Genomic DNA, 20064 nt, shown 5'->3' with positions numbered 1-20064 from the left:
AAGCATCGAAATATCGCCTTATGCACTTTTTCACACGTTACTCAATATCATAGAAAGATTAGTCAAAAAGAGGCTTTTATCATTTCTGTTTAAATTTGAAATACTCAATACCCATCAATTTGGGTTTTTGAGTAACAAATGTACAAATGATGCCTGATGATTCTCTCTACTTAATAATGTCTTTTTTAGCCTAAGCAGCCATCACTCCACTGCAAAACTTTTTATGATTTTTTTAAGGCAACAATTTGTAGTGGACAATTTCTTGATATCGGACTTATATATTGCACCCTCACCTAAAAAATGAAACTCCTCCTGTTTTGCGCTGAGATCAGTTTCAAAAGAACTGAACTCAGCCACCACCTCAACAGTTTATTTCGTCCTTATTGAGTCGCATCTCCGATATGCCCCTCCCTTCTGAGGTACGTGTTGTGCGACTCAATTTGAGCGAATCTTCAAATTACAGAATAGAGCTGTTAATATTTTCCCGGACTAAACAGCAGGGCCCAATCAGGGACTTCTTTAAAATATTGAAAATTCTGAGTCTTCCTCCTTATTCATCTTTGAATCCCTTTACCTCATTCGTAAGCTCGCTTCTTCAATTTTAGACAGGTCGTTGCGTGGCTATCCACTTAGGAATGCGAAGCATGACCTTTACCTACCTACTCCACGTTCAGAATTAGTTAAGGGTTCAATATTTTACAATGCAAAACATGAACAATCACCTGCCAATTGTAATCACATCGATATCATCTTTTACCGCATTCCCGCAATAATTTGAGGGCAGATTTAGTGGAAAGTGTCTTCTACTTTGTAAAAGACTATTCTAATAATAACATTCAATTCTGGGCATGCTGCATACTGGTTTAATTTTGCTTTGGACTTATTTACTAATTAGTACCTATTACTACTACCTATAATTTAGTCACTTCTTGTGTTTTCCTTCTGCATTTTGAAATTTTATTGTATTTTCATCTTTATTTAGTTATTTTTATGTTATGTTTGTTTTTACAAGCTTTTATCTATGAATCGTAACGATTTTTTAACAATATAGCATTTCCCTCTTTCTCTATGTCAGGCTTGTTAAACTCTTCATTGAATGAGGGTGATCCATGGACAAGAAAAGTATATATGACTTTTTTTGTAGGAACGTATGAAACCAGAGTGCGTTCATTTGTAAAACCAAATAATATTCTAGATTTACCAACATTTTTATTTCCATTGGCCTGAAAATTATCTCTTTTAATTCTTCTATACAAAAATTTTTAGATTTCTTTGTTGGGCATTGAATGCTATTCTTCGTCATGATTGTTGTCATCAACCTCAGAATTCGTATCGTGTTCACTTATTTCATAGACATTGTCCATTTTATCCCCATCATTATCACTTTTAACCTCCTCAAGTTCCTTTAATCATTCAAAGGTCACTATTCATTGTTAGATTAATTTTTTGTCAAATATTTAGCAACACAAAATATAACAATACCAATGATATGGTATTTAAGGTACCGAGAAACACGAGGCGTAATGGCAAAGGAAGTACCCGTTGCATATACTTTAACTATGGTTGAATAATTTACATATTTGTGCTTGACACACAGATATATATCGGAGAATTTAGGTAGGTATTACTTACTAGTTGAAATTCATTTATTGAATATATACTCACATATTCTCAACATTACGGATAAAGTATAGTTACAAAGTATTTTGTTGATACTAAATAGTTCAGTATTTCACTCTGATTCAAGGTCATATTTAGTTTTTTCTGTAAATGTCATATTTAGTGTACTTTATTTTCTTTGCGAAGCATCTTGGTTGTTGAAAATTAGACAAGAGCGTTGATTGCAGGTAACCAATTGTGATCTTGAGTGGAGTGGTCACAGCGTGTGGTTTCTAGATAGACCATGAAAACGTTTCTACCTACTTCTACTTATGTTACAAACCATTAGTTGAGTTTAAAATCCATACATTATTCTCTCCAATTAATTTATCTGGGTAACCCCATCTTAACACTCAGTTTTTTAGTCAATTCATATACAATATTTAGTAAATTATCATTAACACTCGAGTTTTTATTTTATAACAAAACTTGTATATTTTTATCTAGTTTTTTGATTTCTTAGATAATCACGCAAGTTTTGGTAAAATAGGTACATTTAGCTTAAAATTAGGGCCATTTCGAAAAAAGCCTTCAACAAATGTGGTAAATTTCTCAAAATTCTTTTTTGTACCATTACTGTCAACTACTACTTCTTGATATTTAAATAAAAAAAACTAGAGTCATATATACAAATTAAAGTATATAGTATCAGATCAGTAGCAATCAGTTTTTTTTTGTTTTCTGAAAATGAGTACTCAAATGCCTATTAATTGACCTTCCCTTAATTTGAACTTAATCCTTAATACGAGTGATGACCAGAACAATAGGCTTGTTTCCACTAAGAATAAATCGGATGGCTTTGAGTTTTTAGTGATTAATCATGATAATTAGTAAATAAAAAACAACTCTTCTACAAAAATAATAAAAGATTAATAATATTTTTGGAAAATAAAATCGACAAAATGAGGCGTTTAATCAGTCGAACGACAATATGACCTGGAGGGAGGAGTGAACTATATCCGAGAAGCGTTGGACTCTGCCTTCGAAAAGTTTATGGGTTTCAAGAGAGGTACTGGACAAGCTAGACATGGTGTCACTACAGAGTAAAGACAAGATTTGTTTACTTTGCCGGAAGATTATTCAGTGACATGAAACATACCTTCCAGTACCAAGAATGCACCTTCTTCTACCTGCTGAACAAAAACGAATTACAAGATCAGTACACCTACCGCTAAGTGTGAGAAGTGCTGCAAAACCTCCGAATACATAAGTATTCGAAAGCTCGGAAAATATATTGAAGTTAGTCCACTCACTTTGGTGTTTCCTTGCCACGTTCCCAAAAAACTATATTATATATATTATATATATATATATATATATATATATATATATATATATATATATATATATAGTTCAGAGATTCAGAGTCCTCTAATAAAAGATACGGTTTATCTGTTTTGTATTTTAGGGATTGGTTATTAATAAGAAACAGGCCAAGCATGCTATCGTTCAGTCTTTCAGAGGGTGCTTACTTCTCTGATCACGTCACTTCAACTAAAATTTTTTATTTTCACATAGAAATCTACTGTAATAATATTTGCTATTGTTTTCCCTAATATTTTGAAGCTGTAGACGTTTCTCCGTTGAAAAGAAAGACCTGAAGGCTGAAAGACCTGCTTCAGCTTCAACTGAACCTATACCATACGCGTTGTGGAAGCGATAATATAACTTACGTAAGGAATCCACGTAGCTAGGGAGTCCCTCTGATACTAGCGTTAATTTGATGCTGATATTCGTGTGCCCTTCGAAGTACACGCTGGATGGTTGGTCGTAGAGATAATCAAGTAATAGTCTAAGTGATTTATAGATTGTGGGATCCCTCAGCCTTGCCAATATGCTAATCATATTAGACCTTTCTCTCTCCTGAGATTTACAAGCAGCTATAGACTCTCTCTTTTTGACAAATCACTCTCACACCTGTAGTATCAAACGGTACCAATATTGTTAAAACTCTGTCTGCTATGATAGGATATTCAGCATCTGCTTTTTTCCAAAATGTATATAGGTAATACTTTTGCAATTTGACTTTTGAAATGCAACTCCTCACATAGCCCAAAAAATTCTACTTTAGCTGATACATCTTCATCCTTAGAAATATTATCATCAGTCAAAAATAGTCTAAAACCCAAGAGTTTGTCAAACTGTTATCCATGTCCAGGAAATATTGTTGCAGTGAGCTTATTACTGATGACCAATGCTGTACCATGGAATCTTGAAACGTAATCTTGTCAGCTTTATCGTTTTCCAGTTGCTCACACACTTGTGAAAACTTGGTCATGTCACCAACTCTACGATTGTATAATTACAATTTGAGAATAAATCTTGCTAGTTTGTCTTGCAATATCAGAATATTGGTCATATTTTCCTGTAACGAAATATTCGGGCTATTGATATCACACAAAAAATCAGCAGGACACTCCAGCATTTGGACGAATATTTTATGTGTTTCTTTTTTTGATCTTTGATTTTCCATAAATAATCTTAATTCTTCGCGAAGATCGGAAACTCTATTCAACACTTTTCTCCTTGATAGCCAGCAAACCACTGTATGATGGAAAAAATAAATTTAGTGCCAACATCATCGCAAGACAATCTAGAATTGGTAGCGCCCCCATTGATTTACAATTTTCACAATAGTATTGAACGTATCTAATAAATCAATAGAAAGCATCTTGGCAGCTAAATCGTAGCGATTTATCTAGCAATGATATGACAAAATTACAGTTTCTACAATGTCACTACTCATCTATGAAATACGACTTTGAAATGTAGTATTGAAGAGTGAGATCTACTTTATCTTGACCACATGCTGTTCACCAACTACAATCAATACTGCATTACATAAGCAAGATCATCTCCTATGGTATGAAGATTTTTATTAACAGCAATGCAATAATTGTTACTTCAAAAGATTTTCACCCCTGCGGCAAGTTTTTAAGCTGCAATAAATATAAATAAATAATTTTAATATTTTGATCAAAACTTAGAGAAAAGTCGAAACGTCAAGTTTTTCTATCTTTTTAGAATTATTAAGAAGACTAATTTCGAAATAAAAGAGACCTAAAATCAAGAAGAAAATTCATAAACCCAAACATATCAAAAGGTCTAATAAATAAGAAGAATACATAGACAGAAAGATACTAGGAATCAAACCAGACTAGACTTATAATAAAGGATAAGAGAAAAACGATATTTATTGATACATGTAGCAATTTAAAATAATACATTCCCAAAAATTTCAGCACACAAAGAAAAAAAGTTTAAAATAAAAAAAAATTAACAAGACGCAAAATAATCTGCTTACAAATGGAAAATTTTAAATTATTACTATCAAACATGCAGAGGTATATTTTACAAACATTTAGAAAAATTTCTTGTCAGAGGATTACGTCGCGTCCTTGTTCACAGAATTTTTTGGTGCTTACGATGTGTTCACATTCACTTTTAGATAGATAGACGTTTCCATTAACTGTGAATTCATATTTATTATCACTGTAGAATAGTAGGTTTAAAGACAATTTATGATGCGCTTCGAAGCCTCAAAAACTAAAATGGAATTTCAACATCGTCTTTTTAAATCTCCATAAAATACGACATACATATTTTATTATACAATTTATTTATATTTTGTCCCCAACTGTGACAGAGTAATCATTCATTGTTGAACTGAAAAATACAATGATTTCTGCCAAATGAGGATAAATAAAAAATCTCGATACACTACTACAAACTGAGATAGGACTGTATAAATGTGCCTTGAAATGAGTTCTAATATTATGTATATTCAATTTTTCTAAAATTTTATGTCGGACCTATCACAAAATTGATATTGAAGATAAAGAGAGAGAGAGAGAGAGAGAGAGAGAGAGAGAGAGAGAGAGAGAGGAATGAAAACTTGTTTAAGTAGGCTGCAACGGCTGACATAGAGAGAAAGAACAATTAGATCGCCATGACCAAGGAGTTTCGAGTAGTGGACATGGCTAAGGAGAAGAATAACAAGTTTTTATTTTAGAGTGGTGTGAAGAGAGATAGAGAGTGGTGAACTATGTGGCCCAGAAAGGAGGATAAAATTTAAATATGAAATTTTTGTAACAGTAAAACACACATTTCGATTTCTAAACATAGACTGACTCTTCATTGTGAATACATGAAGGCAACCCCTAACAAGAAGAAAAGGGAGTCATGATGCAAGGAAAACAGGAGTCTTCAAAACAAAGATAACTGACAGCACCATCGATGGTCCTTGGTTCAGGAACTCTTTCAGATCTTCGCAATGTAACAGGGGCTTCTTAACTGTCATCATTCTCAGACATTTCATAAACTTCACCTGAGCTAGTTGACTTTCCAGATCAATCAGTTTCCTTGTCATGTCCTGCTACTGAAACTGATGGTCTTAAGTTACTGATCTCGTCTGTATCTACTTTGTTGTTTACTATAACTTTTATGTGATTACTTACATTTTCCATCACAACAATATATCTGCTAGTGGACACGGTATTTTTCTTAGAATCATAAACTCTGTAGCCCTTAACAGTGTCACTATAACCAACTTAAATTCATTTTGTTGACTTTTTGTCCCACTTAAGTCTCTTCTAATTTGGAACATTACAGGTCTTTAGAATATTCTTAGATAACTTATATTAGGTTTACTTCCATTCCAAGTTTCGTATGAAGTTTTATGTAAACCAGCAACTAATGACCTATTGCTTGGGTATATATGAAAATTTTTTCAATTGTTCTGAACAATATCCACCTCCATTATCCGATCTGAGCATTTTTATTCTATTGTTTGTCTGGTTTTTGACCATATTCTAAAATCTTTTGAAACAATCAAAAATTTCCTGATTTGTTACAAATATACAAATGCCATTTTGCTGAAACCATCTTCAAAAGCAATAAAATACTGTGCACCACTAGGAGAAATATTTTCCATTGGACCACACACGCCACTGTGGATAATCTCCAATAATTCTTTAGCGTGCGTATTACTAGTCTTAAAAGGTAATCTGTGTTGATACCCAGAACATGATACTGAAAGCTTTTTTTGATAAGCAACCATAACTTCTTGGATAGTAGTTTCACTGCTGCAGTTTTCAATACATTATACCTGTGTTAAATACCGCACTAAAGTCATTCGACGTTTTTGCTTTATTTTTCACATATGTACACTTGTTCTAAAAATGTCCTGGTTACCACGAAATACACTACCGCTATCATTAGACTCAATTTGCTTGTCCAATACTTTTGTCTTTACAGAGTCTGTTTTTATAGCTATACCAGAATGTTCAATTTTTGTTTAATTTTCACAATTTAGTTCACGTAATTAGCCATCGAATCACAATTGTCTAATCGCGTCAAAATTAAATTACGCAACAACCCACTTTTTGTAGAAAACTCTTCATAATCGAAAATTGACTTAAGTTTACTCCACAACCCCACTGTTGTAGCAGCATCCTTGATATGAATATACAAGGATGGGTCGATTAACGAATTTGGCGAGCCTTGTCCTATAACCTATTGTAACAGTAAAGCACACGTTTCGTTTTCAGAACATAGACTGATAATCTTCATTGTGAATACATAAAGGCACAAAACAGCCCCTAACAAGAAGAAAGGAAAGAAATGATGTAAAATAAATGGCTGTTAGAAAAAGACCATATAGTGGAGCTACATATATACATATTTCGGGCTAAATTCAACACAAATATATCAAGAAATCAAATTGGATGCCAAAAATATGGCCGCAAAATATCAAATAAACAAGTCAATCTATTATACACTAATAATAATTCAATTGATCATGAATACCAGTTTCCTAAAGACTATAATTATCTGTTTGATATCAAAAAAATGTGTAGGTCGTGCCCCGTAACTAACTTTTAGACAGGGAGGTTCACAAATACTTATACTGAAGAATTCTCACTGCTTGACACAGTTGTATGAGCAGAAACTTGAAGAGCCAAATAAGTTAGTTTTAATCAATAAAATAATGAGTCTTCATCCTTCACCATGTACATATTTTACCAAACTGGGGTAATTATCTCTCAAGCTCAAACAACTACATAAAAATATACAAGTTTCATTATAAGAGATAATATCAGAGTTAATTACAGTTTAATGAATATTGTAGAATTGACTGGAGAAGTAAGAGGTACCTAGATGAGGTTACGAAGATAAATCAATTTAAGAAAAACAAGATACAAACGTTAAGATAATATAGCGATTTGCAATAGAAAAAAAAGTAGATAGGAACACTGTCAAAGGCTATTTACAGCCCCATACGTTGTACCCATCCCAAACACGCTATCTCAAAATCAAAACTGGTTACTCCTACCAATGCCCCTGTCTAATTTCAAAGAACCCAGATACTTTACGAATGAGAAATAAAAAACACAAAATACAACTTCAAATCGGAATGATACATACACTTTATACCAAAACTAAATGTGACTTTAAATCAGGGCGATACATATACTTTACAAAAAAGCTTTACTCAATATTCAACTAAATATTACTTCAAATCCGAGTGATGCATATACTTTACAAAAAAAACTAAATATGACTTCAAGTCAGAATCTTACCAAACTGTTTCCCTGTACTAAATAACATCTTTTGATTCATAATACTAATACTTTAAAGCTACACTTTATCCGTTACGTTAACTATATATGAATGTATAACTATTAAATTTCAACTAGTAAGTGATATCTACCCAGATTTCCCAATGTGTACACGAGTTTACAGCGTAGGTAGTTGTAACTTGCTTTAATACGCAAATAAAATCAACTTGTGTGTCAAGCAAAAATGTATGGTAAATAATATGTGTAAAAACACAAAAATATTTTTAACCTTTATCTGCACTTGAACAACATATCAACCATCGGCTCTTAGTTGATCACTCAGTCCTAAGGGTCATTTAATTCTTCCTCACGGACTCAAAACTATTGCTCTAACTACCACTAGGATTCTTGTTACCCAAATTTGTATAGTTCTGCACATAAAAGTTACTTCCAAATAGGTACAAAATGTTGAAGTGAGTGAAAATAAAGTCCAGGATATATAGAAAAATGGGCTCACCAATCTCTAAGTGGTGTTTAATGCCTGATGTTGAAGGTAATGGTACCGATCCCAAAATTTAATCCACAGCTACAAAGGCCCAATCACATAAACCAGTTACAGCAAAGCTGTATAAGAGCTTCTTATAATCTCCAAAATGGATTAAGAATGTCAATTCCAAGCACACTACACTGAGATGGGGCCCCATGATTCTCAATGAATCGGGACCAAAAACATAAATGCCACCGGTATGGTGATCGTACAATACCACTCTTTCAAAATTAAGCAGGAAATAATTAAAATTAAGAGAAACAGCCATATCGCTAGTTCGCAGGTATTAACAATTACTATCAAAAAACTACTACATATAAAAACACATTTCCGGAGAAATTTATAGAATTATAACCAAAACAGGCAAAGCCATAGAAAAAGTATGGTATCTAACTCGCATGGGATGCAAACTTTTCACTCGTATGCTCATGGGAAATGACTATAATTTCTTGCTCGTTAAACAATATACTGTTTCCATATACGTGATATAAATTAAACGCATAGACGACCTACTGGTTGAAATGTGAGTGTAACAAGAGTAAGTTGTGAATAAAAAATATATAAATATGTATCTTGAAAATTGTAAATCATTTGATAATTGCTATAAAAAATTAACAGAATGACGATAACTAGTTCAATCTTTTAGAAAGGAATTTATTCATATTGTGCTGTTTTTGCTGCTGTGTTGGAATAAATCGATCAACAAAAAAAGTTGACGCAATTTCAATCAAATTATGCGTATCGTTATATAAAAGTGTTGATAACGGTAATTCAAGAGCAGTTAGTGATTCTTTTTCGAAATGTCATATGCATCCTCAATTTTGCTCTTTCTAGTAATAATTTTATGAAAAATACAGGTAATTTCTGTAACATTTTGTACGCGCATGAATAGCAGTTTAATTGATTTATTTGTTATATCAATTGTGTCGACAGTTTGCATGGTGAGGTTTTTTAAATTTGGATGTATTGGCCAATAGGTATATTATCTTTATTTTTAGAATCAAGTCTAACCACTCTGCATATTATGTTACTATCATAACACATGAGTTTGTATACATTTAGGAATGATTTGAATAAATAACTCAATATGTGATATGTTTGATATACTCCTTGGAAATGTACATACATGGATAAAATTGTTGTCATGTCCTGAATTATTTAGATGTGTTTCATAGAGTGAGTTAGTAGAAGGGAATAATGTTTGGTCAGCTCGTTGATTGGCTCTGATCTCAGATTTGTAATCCTGAGGCCCTAGAGAGCTTGGTCACTGTGAGTTAAGTTAGTGGATTGGCGATATCTCCAAATTTTCTCATGAAACTTCGTTAATACGCGCAAAGTCAAGAAAACTCCCAACTTCGTTTTTATCTGTTGGTTAGGGCAATTACAATGTATGGAAGCAATTTTTTTTCTGGATCACCACCACACTTTCAATGCTAACAATATGGCCATGGTTTTGAAATAACGGAACTTGTTTGGGTTTAGCATCAGCGGGCAGCTTAAAATCGATTGAATACGCCTCCTAAATTCCTCAGATGTTCGTCACATGTCTTTGATAATACTAAGATTCAAATATGCTAAGCATGTTTACCAAGATAACTATTTCAAGAAATTTTGCATAAGTCCAAAGTAGAAAACAGCTCACTGCCAGGTAAAGTATCCAGTGTTTCGTCAATTTGGGGAGAGGATAGCTGTCATTCTTCATGACGTTGTTTAACTGACGATAGTCCACAAAGAGTCTCGTAGTTCCATCCTTTCTCATGACAGACACTAATGGAGACAGACACCCATGGCCAAGTAGGTGGTTATATTACTTTCTCCTATTTAATCTCGCGAATTATTCTTTGAGCTTCCTCTCTCTTTGCTCTTGGTAGTCTGCGAGCTGATTGACTTGGTATCGCCAGTATCGTTTCATGGCTGAAGCTATTAATATAAGAGGGTCTTTGAAACGATCTTGGCTGCTGCCCGCTCGTAGCCGCCCGTTCTAGTTGTTCTGCGCCTGTGGTTCTTCATTTGCGGGAGTCCTGGAACGCGTACACGAACACCGTACATGCCCTAGTACTCCAAAATTCTAGCATCTTAACTTCTTTGGCTTCCTCGTAACACTACCTTTTAACATGTTGACGATTTGGTCAAGTTTGCTCTCGTTACCTTCTTTGTGTATGGTTCTGATCTTGTTATATGGTAGCCATCGTGGCTACTACATATTCCAGAGCAGCGTCCTCTGCATATCATGGTCGCGCAGGCCATCAATGAATGACTGAATGTCCAAATATTCCCTCATGTTCTCTGGTGCTGATGGATAAGCAAACCGGACAAGACGGCAATATTTACCTTGTACTCTTGAAGAGCTTCGACATGCTTCCGCTTTCGGTTCCTCAATTGCGATTGGTACACTAGTGGTGTACACCTAATTAATTAATTCTAGATACTAGAGTTATATAACAGATTATAAATTGGAAAAAAAATACCAAAAAAATTATTGGGCATCCAATTAAATCAAATATTAAAACTTATAGATTCAGGAAAGTATAATACTAGCAAAAAAATTGCAAGAATCAGAAAATAATCCAAGGATGTTTATTTTTAGCATTTGTAAATTTTGTTATTCTCGTCTTAAGTCTTCTTTGGCAGTTATTGAAACTAATTTTTTGGTTACGATCCCTCAGCCTCATATATATCCGTCACCTCAAATGGCACTGATGTGTTTAGTAATAAACACATTCATGAAAAAATCCATTTTCTCTGCTCCAAGAGGCCCCAAGCATCTTAAAAAATTCTGATTCTAATATATGAACCTGCCATAATTCTTCATTCGGATATTTTCTCTGAAAACCGTTCTCAGCCAGTCAGGTTCCTCAGATGTCTCATTTGTTTTTGTGCTAATACCTAGAGAATATTTATATTTAAATTTATATGCGACATATCCTGCAATATATTTTAAGCAGTCAAGACCTATGCTTTTTGGATTTAAAAATTCTGCATAACATTTTAAACTTCCATATATCCTCTCTCCAATAGCTCTCACGATGGTATGATGTATAGTTTTGAGTGAAGAGAGGTGCAGCTACTTAATGTCGTAGTTGAGGAATTCAACTGAGCAATTCGCAGAAAATTGTATATGTAATTAGATAGAAACCGTATATGATGTTTTGACATTTACCATTCGGTTAAGTAAATAGAAACTAATTTAGGTCAATATTTGCAGTTTTATCAATAGAAATTTCTATAGAATTTGAAATATAAGATTATTATTTATGAATACATTACAAATACGCTTATGATCAATTGGGAACTAAAGAAAAATGTGCGATTGCAGAATATTGTTAATTTTTCCAAATCTTCATAATGTGTCAAGAGATTTTTTCAAATATTGTTCATAAGATCTCATTTTATAGACTATTCATCTTATTTCTTCGAGAAGATAGTGGATGAGTTTTCATAAATTATTCATTAATTAGGAAAAGTCCATATAATCCAGTTACTTTTGCCATACACGTTGTATGCATAACTTTTCTATATGATGGTAATATTAAAACGAAGTGATTAATTATCGTAACTAATTAAACGAATGAGTTGATTTTTGAATGAAGTCACAGTAATATATACAACTGATAACTAGTAGTAGAAGTAATTCATAATCTGTCAAGAAGCTGGTTATGAAAGTTGATTAGCTTTCATTTATGTTGATAGTCCTGAATTTTTTAATTTTCAATTGTATAAAACAGTTCATACATTTAGAAATTGAACTTCCTGTTAACCTGTTGAATTTTCCTACTTTCAAAATACAAACTATTTTTTTAAATTGAATTTGATCTATAATTGATGGATTTTTTGAATAAATAAGTACTTCTTCAATAATATTGATAAACATTCTGAATTTTATTTGACAAAGCAAGCTTCAGGATACTAAAGGCTTAGTGAGAAAAGTAGAAAAGCCCTATAGTATAGTTTGTATTTGGGACGGTTATAATTATAGGACAATGATGACTGCAATTCACTCAAAAGAGAGAAGTTAGTTAGCTAGTTTCGTTCAGTTCGGTACTTCTTAATATCTTTAGTATGGTGATATTCGTCACACTGCGTCTTCAGGACTATATTCTTGATTCTTCCTAATCATTACACTCATTTATGAATGTAGCAGAGTTAATCACTTGTCATGACAAAATGAGTAATGTTCATCATAATCATTTGAAGTATTTTTGAAATTGTCTTATTTCGTGAAAGGCAACATTTTTATAATATAAAACTTCAAGATATGTCTCGACCGATACTGCTTTATTTTCATAGACACCGAAAACATTATATTTTTGAGTGTATTTGATAAATGAAGAACGACACTCATATTCTGATAGGGGTAAGAAAATAGACTAATATATACTAATAGACTGGGTGAGATACGTAGGAAACATTTCCACTTGAACAACTAAATATGTTCCTGGTAAAATGATTTATTTAGTATTTGTAATTATAAACTTCGAATCTGGTTTAAATTCAAGAAATATCTGTAATTCACTCCGTTTTTTCTGATGATCAATATGTAATACATAATAAGGTCAAATAATCACAATCACATATATTGCGTCCAAGATGTCATATCGTATATTTCAATATACTTCTGTTTTCTTAAATATCATATTGCTTTGAGAAAATATTTCAATAAATGAAAAAATATGAAGTATTACATATTATTCTTATTGTTTTATCATGGCATTTAGGAGAGAATTTGAATTTAATGATGATTCAAATTACTCAATATGAATCTACAAAACTCAGATTTTAAAATGAATGCTGATTTAAATACATATTTGAGGTAGCGTCTGTAGCTACCATCTGTTTATGTTTTAATTACGTCAACTGATTCATTACAGTGTTACTATTTAGAATTCACTTCATAATTATCAAGTTTCAAAATTACCGTGAGAAATTGTAATGTGTAAACAAACATGTTGACGTAGGAATTCAAACGCTTTATCATAGTATTTGTAATTGTGATTCTCTCTCAGTACCTCTAATATTGTGTTATGTATCATGAAGTAAATTCACACGGTTTTCTAGCTACCTCATTTTCGATATATAATTCCATCATATCTTTAGCACGCCTACAGAGCAACGCTATTCTTAACATTTTCTTGAAATAGTTTACATTCGTATTAGATTTAAAATTGTTATTATATTTTTATTATTATTGTGCAAAAACCATTGTAAGAATATCATATCTTAATTATCTGAATGCTCAATTGATAACCACATTTCAGTGTAAAGTATAATAATATGTAATATACCTACTCACGTGTGCCAAAAACAGTTCGTGACATCAGTAGAACAATCTACAGAAGAGTGATTTGAAATTATTTTGAATATTCAACTCATAATTAGCAAAATGAATTAAAATAATAAACATTAAACGGGTTGAATATCTACTAGCAGTCAAACGTACTATTTCATATGAATTTTTCTCAGTGTAACATGTTGGCTAACAGAAGCGAACTGCTGGCAGATAGTAGCACAGTGAACTAGCTGCGCGTATCCCTGGTCTTGTAGAATGAGCAAAATATCGGCGGCTTTAGCTTTTGCCGAGTTTGTTGTTTTAGTATAAAAACATCTTAAGAGAAATAGAAACAGAGATTACGTTGCAGAAAAGTGTGGGTGAAATGGTGGCTAGAAATATAATGCATCGATCGAGATAGTAAGATATTCTAAAAATAGTGTTGTTGAGGATGAATAGCAAATAAGATGCTAAAAAGAGGGGATTTGAAAATGGAAATAACAATACCTATAGCTTCAATGCTAGATGTTGAGAAATTTCAGCGACACAATGAAAATAACTCAAATTCAAAATGTGAATATTGAGTTGAGCCTATCGGTATATAAGAAGCAATTCGCGATTTGAATGTGAAAGGACAAGGCAACTGATATCAAGCTTAGAAAAAAGTGTTTAAGATGGATATGAACACACAACGTTTGGAATAATATGAATAAAGTTTCTGAAGATGATAACTCAGTTATCGAAACCCACATCAGTTAATGTAATTGTGAAGCGTTCGTTTTTGATGTGTTAAGTTTTATATACTGCTCTGCACAATTATCGCATATTTTGTAAAATGAAAAATCGATTGTCTAGTGTGTCACAGATACGTACAACAGACGTGTACCGTCAAATTCAATGACTGCTTTTGAAAAAAAAAAAAAAAAATTAAATAGTGTCCTCATTACATCAATGATTATTTTTATCATAAAATCAATAAATTATTTCGTATATAACTGCAAATCGCTGAGTGTGCGTAACATGCGAAATACATACGTTTGCTTTGCCAGGCACCTGTCGCGATATCTTTGTGCACTGCAAATCGGAATATTAGAACTAATTAGTCAAATCCCAACGTATCTCACTACCGCAGTCTAGAGCAACGTTCGATGTTGAGACTGTCCGTATGCACATTAAATTATTTCACTTGTAGCTCGCCAAGGTTATATCAGTATGAACATAGAAATTTTGATAGATAAACTGATGGACAATAGCGTGGAATTAATTTTCTCTCCTTCCTTTAGGTCTATAACCAAATAAACGTACTTTCAAAATAGAAACTTATTTGCTTATTTAGGAATCAATTAATTAGGCAAACAAGTTATTCTACAATAATTAAATAGTGATTTTTGATCAAGTATCCGAAAATATAACGACCAAGTAAAGAATGATATGTACATCTTCTCTATAATTGATAACTGCTGAAAATTTTGATTTTGTTCTGAGGGGACATGATGAACAAAAAAAATTTTCTGAATCCTGGTTTATTTAGAGAAATTACAAATTTTTCTGCTGAACTGGATTAAGCAATTAGATATTATTGCAAGCGACTATCTGTGAATATACATCAAAATATATTCAAAAACATTTTTTAGAATGAATTTTCGTATATTGTGCACATATTAAAAACTCTTTCACTTGATCAGATCTATCAAGAATATATAACCAGCAAATAGCAAGGAGTCTATGATTTACTTGCTTCCTCATTTCCTACATAGGTTGAATTAACCGACATAAACCCTCAAGACAAGGAAACATTTAGTGTCTCTTACAAATTCTGATATTTCTCTTACTCCTGCCCAACATCGAGCTTATATCGCACACAATCCAATTTAATAAAATCTATACTTCCTTAATTGCTTCTGATGCCTTTCTAACTTTTCAGGTGTGAGGTTTGTTTGACTTAAGGCATTACGTGAACTGACTTCATCAAAGCTGTTTTAACCTTTCAAATCCTGTGACTTTGTTTTATTTTTTACCATCTTATTTCTCGATTTCATTTCATATTCATGATAAGAGCAAGCCATTTTAATTGTCCTTTTCTCTTATAATGTCATTCCATTTTGTCGTGAATTGGTTTATTGTCTATTTTTCTTTCTGTACTTATAAACTGCTTATTTGTTTCTGTGTAAGTGTCCACGTCTCTGATCAGTAAGTCAGTATGAGTTTGGTATGTTTCGGTATTTCTTTTTGGCTTGAATCTGTGTCTTGATTGCATCGAATCTGCTGCTTCATTTCGTTCATCGTTTATCTTTTATTCTAGTCTTCGCTCTTGTGTTGGTGTCATGCCGATGTATTTCAAGATTTTGACTTGCTCTATTTTCGATTTTTCTGACTTTATTCCATGTGTTCTCTTCTTTCGACTTATTATCATCGTATTAGGCTTATGTTGGTTTATCTTCATATTCATTATCTGTATAGTGTCATTGTATCTTTATATTTGAGTTCAAGGTTTTCTAATTTTTTGCCATTATTACCATATAATCTGCATATAGTATCTCCCATATTTCAATGCCTTTCACTTTCCAGTGTCCGATAGAATACCGTTTTATCGGTCTCTCTTGCAGTATGGTAAATAATAATCCGCTTACTATACATCCATACTTAATTCCTTCAGTTTTTTCGATTTTATACGATATTTCTTGCCTTCTCTGACATAATTTTTTGTCTGTTTACATAATGCTCTTACTCCGTTAATTAGCTTCTTTTTCATTCCTCAATATTATAGAGTTTTCAGTATGAGATTTCTATTCACTTTTCAAATGCTTTTTCAGGATCTATAAAACTCATCTATGATTAATTCCTTTTGTTTTTACGAATTTATTTGATACCTCTTACCTAGCTCTGACATAATTTTTTATCTGTTTATATAATACTCTTACTCCGTTAATTCGTTTTTCTTCTATTTCTCAATATTCTAGGATTTTTTATACGATATTTCTATTTACTTTTTCAATTGCTGTTTTAAGACCTATGAAACACATTTGTATTTAACTGTTTTCTCTCATTGCTTTTTTAGTTGTCTCACTATGAAATTTGTTTGCATCTCTGTTTTTCTGTTTCTTGTAAATTCTTGTTCTGAATATTCTATGTTTTCTTCTAGGTCGTCTCTTAATTATCTTCTTCTCTTCTTGTTTCTTTACTGAAAACTCTCATCTGTTCCTTCTTCAATATATTTCCTCATTTTGGCTCCAGGTTGTCACTCCATCTCTTCGTGATCGATCCCTACTTGTGTTTAAATTGAATATTTCTTCCTTGCTATTTTTACCATTAATGTTATCTACGTTACATGTTCATCTGATATTTTTGCTTCTTTCTTGGTCTATAGTATTTTTCCCGAGATCCGCCTGAGAATTTTCATTTCTGTGGTATCCAAGAGTTGCTTCGTTATAGGTCTCATTGTTGCTTTGTCAATTCGTGCCTTTCTTTCTTGTCTTCGGTATTTGTTTAGCCTTACTACATTCTTAACATCCCGTGACTTCATTTGTTCTGGCTCTTTGTCCTCTTGCCTCGTTATCTACGTCACAATAACTAGTTAAATCAATTCCAAGATAGTCATATTATACTGGTTTCCTGTGAGCTTACAGGTATTCAGTAGTAGTAGTATTTAGTAAAGCACAGGATTTTTGTTTGTCATCCATTCTGTAACCGTTGCCTTCATGATTCCATCCATTATTATGTTGAATATCATGGTACTAAAAGTGTATGTTATGGGTTTTGTTTGTTTACTATTGAGACTTTATTGTCTACAGGGTGTTTCTCAATTCATGCGACAAAATTCAGCAGGTGATTGCTCCTATGAGATTAAGATAGGTTTTTTCCATAATAAAATTTCCTGAACTTACCCTTTTTCGAGGTATCACCTTTAAAAGTTGGTGACTAAAATGAGTTTTGTTCCATGAACTTAGAAACACCCTGTATTTGTGATTAAATTATATTGGTAGATAGGTTTCTATTGTACAACGGATGTATAACATCATCCAGTCTAATATTGTCAAGCGCTTTTGGAGGTCAATGAAGTATATGAGTATTGGTTTGTTATATTTTATGTATTTCTCAACCAGTTATCAAAGGATAAATACTTCATCTACGTAGGATCTCTTCCTGATCTGATTCCTTGCTGCTTAGAGTTGTGATCGCGTTGATTTTGTTGGAAATAATTTTTGTAACAAGTTTCACTGTTGCATCCAGCAGATTTATACCCCTGTAATTTGACAGTTTTTGTTTATCTCCTCTTTTCGACTTGAGTATAATTGTAGTGGTAAGATTTTTCAAGTTCTAGAGTGCGATTTTGGCGACCGTACTCCAATAGTTTATTGGGGAGTCAATCCTGTCCGGCAATTTCTGTTTTTCAAGGTCTTTAGACCTTCGTCGACTTCTTGATTTGTCACGTTATTCGTTATATGTGGTATGTTGGTTTTCTTAGTATTATCTTCTTCTTTAAATAGTTCTCTTATGTAGTTTATCCATCTGTCTTCTAATAAAAGAAACATAGAGTTGTGTTAGTGTTTTTGCTGTAGATTACGCTATGTGTGCACTTATCGCCTTCTTAGCAACGCCTTCTATGTTTTTTTGATTTTTTTCCAGTTCTTGTTTGTGTCGTCCTCTACGTTTTTTGGCCTTTCTTCTATTTTTTTCACTTGTCTTTTTGATATAAATTTGTTGTTGATGTATGCAACAGGGAATCTATATTGATTTTTTCTATTGTTATGTTCCTCGTTCCTTCCTCGGTGACATTTGCATTCGTATTTTCGCCAATACAAATATGTGATCACTTATTGTATTAGTATAAGGGCAGTCGATTATAAATTTGTGTCCTCTCGTGTTTGTGCATGTATATTTGTTGGTGCTAGGAAAATGTATTATTTATTTTTAGTTCGTTATAGGCATAATACTTGACTATTAACTTTCTGCTTGCATTGACATTTTCCTTGTTGAAGCATTATTTAACATAGGGTATTACCTGTAAGCCTGTGCGGACGGTGAAATCTCCTAATACTAGTAGTGGATTTCTCGGCAGGTAGATAATCTAGCGTGTTTTGTACACATATTAACCTTTCTGATACATTAGCAAGTTGTGATGTTGTTTTCATATTTTTTATGAATTAGTATCCCTCCTTCTTCTTTAGCTCTTTTGTCTTTGTCAATATCTCTATATATATGTAATTCTCACATTATTTGCTCTTGGTGACCGTACTAAGTGATACGATTTTTTTATAAATGATCTTCAGTGTCCCCTTTCTTATATATTGGTGTAATTATACCCACTTGCCAATCTTCTTGGTACTTTTCCTGTGTCTATTTTGTTTAGTATGATTTTTTCATTTCTTGATATATTGTTTTGTTTTTCTCATTTGCTGTTTTTCTTCTGTGTACTCCTCTCTGTTCATTGTTTTAATTCCTTCTCTATTTTATGAATCATTTTTTGTTGGAGCTGTGATTTGTAATTATAATTTCATTTTATCTACATAAGTTATTTATTCTTTTACATAACTATTTTTTGTCTATTCTCTTCTACCATTCAGGTCGCCCATTATTATGTTACAGTTACAATCAACCTATACCACTTGCAGCTCTTCAAAGATTCTTTTACTTTTGTTAGTTCATCTTCAGTTGGTCCGTATGCAATAACCATTATTGGTTCGTTATTTTATTTTTCTTCTACTATATTTACTGTGAGGATACCTTCGATTCTCCATGTTTCCATCTTTTACAATAAGCGCTACTCCCGTTCTAGCATGTTTTTCTTTTACCACTCACAGATCATCTAGTATCTCTCACTCAATTTTATTATTATTTATTATTAAACTTCCTATTAGTTTCTTCTATTTCTTCTATTAGTTCCTCTTCTTGACCTGTTGCGGTTTCCGGTTATCTCTCACACTATTTTTCTCTACATTTCTTGCCCTTTCATCTATCTTTACTTTTTGCTTTATTCCTTGGTCTCTCTTCAATTATTTTTGTGAAATTATTTACCTTTCTCAGTAGTTTAT

At 32.5% G+C, this 20064-nt stretch overlaps 1 protein-coding gene across 1 annotated transcript in view; it reads right to left on the bottom strand.

The window, feature by feature from the left end:
* The window catches only part of LOC130451330 (uncharacterized), a 49858-nt gene extending 34592 nt beyond the window's left edge, over positions 1-15266 (bottom strand). Inside the window, exon 1 of the mRNA XM_056790285.1 lies at positions 15068-15266. The gene's annotated coding sequence lies outside the window, so the exon portion shown is untranslated. The remainder of the gene's footprint in view (positions 1-15067) is intronic.
* Between the last annotated feature and the right edge of the window lie 4798 nt (positions 15267-20064).

This window comes from Diorhabda sublineata, chromosome X, assembly GCF_026230105.1.
Source record: "Diorhabda sublineata isolate icDioSubl1.1 chromosome X, icDioSubl1.1, whole genome shotgun sequence".
In the NCBI taxonomy this organism is placed as follows: domain Eukaryota; kingdom Metazoa; phylum Arthropoda; class Insecta; order Coleoptera; family Chrysomelidae; genus Diorhabda; species Diorhabda sublineata.
This window is presented reverse-complemented; position numbering and strand designations above follow the sequence as displayed.